The following is a 4566-nucleotide window of genomic DNA, read 5'->3' as shown; positions in this document are numbered from 1 at the left end:
GGAGTTCCACCACACTTTGTCATGTTAATGCAGTGTCAGCTATAGCCACATGGTAGCAAAATCTCCTTAAATCAACTCATTTGAAAATAACTCAACATTTTTAAAGCAAATATAAGATGTGCTTCTACTGTATCAGATGATTCATCCTCTTACCTCTACTCTGCATACCCCTACCTCCAAATACCTGTATCAGCCACCAAGACACTGGTGTTCTGAACATTTCCCTTCCCAGCCACAGGCTTTCCTTTCTCCCTAATTCTTTAATCTAATTTGTCTTGACTGAGACCCTCTGCTTACTGACTTCTCACTATTTCACTGTGGTATCTTAGCTTTAGCTAAAGCATGCCAGTTGATTGATTAATTTAAAAAATAGCAAGGGCCAGGCATGATGGCGGACACCTTTAATCCCAGCACTTGGGAGGCAGACGCAGGGAGATCTCTGTGAGTTCCAGGCCATCCTGATCTACACAAGGAGTTCCAGGCCAGCTGGGGCTACAGAGAGACTCTGCCTCAAAAAGACAAAAAAAGCAAGGACATCAGGTGCGATGGCTCACAACTTTAACCCCAGCACTCAGGAGGCACAGGTACGCCAATCTCTGTGCGATCCAGGCCAGCCTGGTCTACATAACACGTTTTAGCTGGGGTTACAGAGAGACCCTGTCTCAAAAAGAGCATGGAGAAGAAACAGATGGGGGCCTAGAAAAAACCCAGAAATTTCTCCTCTTCACCCTCAATACAGTGACAGTGGCAAACTGATAGAGAAAAGTACCTGAAATGACCTTTGTTAGTAACATAAAAAAGCAGACTCAGTTCAATATTCCCACATGCATAGGCTTAAAAGGACCGGCAGTAATTCACTAAGAGAATGAACTGACTAACTCTAGTTATGTATTAAAGATAACAAGATTTCTTCTTTTTAAACATTTTATGACATTAAGCTTAAAATGAAGGAATTCCCACATACCTTTTTCATAGTCAAACAACAGGTGAGATCATGATACACCACAGGCACGAAGTCCTTTGAAAGGTGTACATCAAATTCTACAAACGCTGCACTCTGACAGAAGTGGAGGCAAGTATTTGAAAAAAAAAATTCTGGTGCACAACACGTCTAGAAGTTCACAGAATAAAGGCTTTTTGTTCATGGTAAATCAAAGTTTTGTACACAAAAGCATAAAACTTCCTCATGAGTTCTTCAAAAGGTTAATTATTCTTTTATTATTTTTATTTTATGTATTTGAGTGTATTGCCTGCATGTGTGTAAGTGTGCCTGTGTTGGGCAATGCCCACGTAGGTCAGAAAAGAGTGTCAGATCCCCTGGAAATGGAGTTACAGATGGCTGTTAGCCACCATATGGGTGCTGGGAATCAAACCCAGTTCCTCTGCAAGAGCAGCCATGGGGGGCTTAGGGCTGGAGAGATGGCTCATTGTTTAAAAGCATATGCTGTTCTTCCAGAGGACCTAAGTTCAATTCCCAGTACCCATGTCTGGTAGCAGCTCTAGCACTGCACTCATGTACACAACACTTCCCCGACATACACACAATAATAAAATAAAATGTCTTAAAAATTGGGGGGTGGGTAGGCTGTAGAGATGGCTCAGTACTTAAAAGCACTGGCTGTTCTTGCAGACGACATAGGTGTGGTTCCCAGATAGCCGCTAATAACTGTTCCTAACATACTGTACATAAATGTAGTTATACACATGGAGGTCAAACATTCATACACATAAAAAACGTTCAGGGAGGGGTAGGGTGGTGTAGGCACTCCAAGCAAAAGCAGGTGGATCTCTGTGAGTTCTAGGCCAGCCTGGTCTACATAGTATCAGGCCAGAAGGGGCTACAGGGAAACCCTGTCTCAAAAAGACCAAAAACAAGTTCAGAGGAGCTAATACTCCTTTCTAATGTAATAGTCTTCCTTTCTAATCTGTAAGTACAAACTGGAGGAGATTGCCTAAAGCCTCTCTAAATCAACAATCCAAAATTGTTTCAAGAAAGGTTACTTACATGACTAGCAGCATTTCTTAAGGATGCAATAGTATTTTCCTGCACTTTAGCCAGCCTGAAATAGAGAAGAACTATAGTTACCATGGATTAAAGAAAAGAAACAAATGCAGGTAAAGGAAAAAGGCTGCTCCAGTCACTCTGCTTCGCTGTCTACCGGCTACTGCTGCTACTCCTCTGCTTTTGCTTGCTATATAATAAACTCATTCATTCAGAACTAAAAAAGTCACACTGAGGATAAACCTTCCATTTTATAGATGAGGAAACACACCCAGAAAAGGCACCAAGGAACGGAAGTTAGCAGAGAGGCCAACAAGGCTTTCTGCAGTCCGCGTTCCTTCCTGGCTTTCTCCTTCTGTATCCAGTACGTTAAAACAAGTGGCCTTACCATGCGATCTACTGAGTAATAATCCTACACAGCATTCAACCTACTGGGCAGTTGTGGTTGAGTTCCCTGCACCTCGGTGTCCAACATCCAATGGTATTCTTGGCTTCCAATACTTGGAAAATGAAGACTCCATGGAACAATTGTATCCTGGCAATGGCTTGATGATGATAAAATCAACTTTCATAGAGAAGAAAAAATAAGGGGGCGGGGGAAGACAAATTATTTAAAAGGATATAAGCTGAGCAGCAACTGAATTTAAACCAGCTTTGTTAATCTCAAAAAGAAATAATGGAGGCAAAATTGACTCAGAGCAGGTCCAAAAAATTCAATAGGTGTGTTACTTAAGTTGTTGTTGCACTGCTAATAACCAAAGTAAGCTGTCAATTTACTTCACCAGTTTCAAATACAGAGTGTAAACTAATGAAAGGTTCAACATGATCTTACTTTGGCTATGAGGGCCAATCTGCTTACCTCTCACTCTGCCTATTGTTTTTCTGGAATTTCTGCTCATGATGGGAAGTGTAAGGACGCCAGCACTTCTCCCACTCTCAGCAATGGTAGACGACAAGAGGCATGCCGTACCCACGTGTCCAGGAAGAGCATCGCCCTGAACCACGTGTTCACTGAGATCTTCCTAAAAAACGAGGTTTAGAATACCCTAAAGTTTTTACATTAATGTGTGTATATATGTGCAGGGACTCAGGGAGGGCAGTGGGGGCCCTTATGCCATGCCATGCATCTGCAGAGGTCAGAGGATAACTTATAGGAGTTCATTCTACCATGTGGATCCTGGGGTGTGAACTCAGGTCATCAGGCTAGGCAGCACGTGCCCTTACCCACCATCTAACTAAGACCTGTTTGGATTTTTTAAAGATTTATGTATGTGTACGTCTGTATTACAGTTACATGTACATAAGTGCAGGCGCCTATGGTGCACAGAAGAGGGTGTTTGATCCCCTGGAACTTCCGTTACAGGTGGTTGTGAGCTGACCTGGAAGCTGAGAACTGAACTCAGATCAACCACAAGAGCAGCAAAGGCTTTTAACCACTGAGCCACCACTCCAGGGCAGTCCTTACCCACAAATTTTTAAACACTGTCAATTTAAAAGCTCTGGGTTGAACCAGAGCACCCAACAAAACCAGTTGTGGGAGTGTCTATACTCCCAGCACTAGAGAGGTAGAGGCAGGAGGATCAGGATCAGTTAAAGTTCGAATCAATGCATGACACAGGTGCACTCACATACATGCAAGGCAATACACTCATACATATAAAATAAAAATAATAAAGTATTTTTAAAAAGTTTTCTAAATAGCTATAATTTTCCCCTAAGCATAGTAACCCCAGCACTTGGAAGGCTGAGGGAAGATCATGAATCTAAAGTTAGCTTGTCTCAAAAAAGGAAGGTGGGGAGGAGAAAACTTGTCTGTAGTGAAATTTTAAAATTATATTCTTTCAAATCTGTTTATATGTTCACCTTGGGATTACACAGGGCATTATAACAGCCTAGACTATGAATAAAACCCTAATACCCAAAATACCAGTCAACTTAAAGGGAAATTAAGGATTCAAAAGATTATTATATTAAGAAGTAGGTACTTAAAACAATAAGGAAATAACCAAAATGTGACACTATATTTTATAATAAATTCCTATAGATCTTATTTAATTAGATCTATAATTTAAAAAATATAATCAGGCTGGATGTGGTGGCATACATCTTTAATCCCAGCATTTAGGAGGCAAAGGCAATCTCTGTGAGGTCAAGGCCAGCTGGGGCTACAGGGAGAACTTGTCACAAACCTAACCAACAAATCTCTCTCTCTCTCTCTCTCTATCTATCTATCTTCTATCTATCTATCATCTATCTATCATCTATCTATCATCTATCTATCTATCTATCTTCTACCTACCTATCTAATCTATCTATGTATCTATCTTTCTATCTATCTATCTGTCTATCTATCTATCTATCTATCTATCTATCTATCTATCTATCTATCTATCTATCTATCTATCATCTATCATCTGCCTGCCTGCCTAACTACCTACCTGCCTACCTACCTACATATATTCAGAGTTATTTTATTTTATTTGATATGATAGTTGCAGCTAAAAGGCCACTTGAAAGTATCAAAAATATCTCAAAGTATCATCAGTTGAGTATCAAGTTTCACT

This window comes from Nannospalax galili, unplaced genomic scaffold, assembly GCF_000622305.1.
Source record: "Nannospalax galili isolate Female #2095 unplaced genomic scaffold, S.galili_v1.0 scaffold1078, whole genome shotgun sequence".
Taxonomy (NCBI): Eukaryota; Metazoa; Chordata; class Mammalia; order Rodentia; family Spalacidae; genus Nannospalax; species Nannospalax galili.
This window is presented reverse-complemented; position numbering follows the sequence as displayed.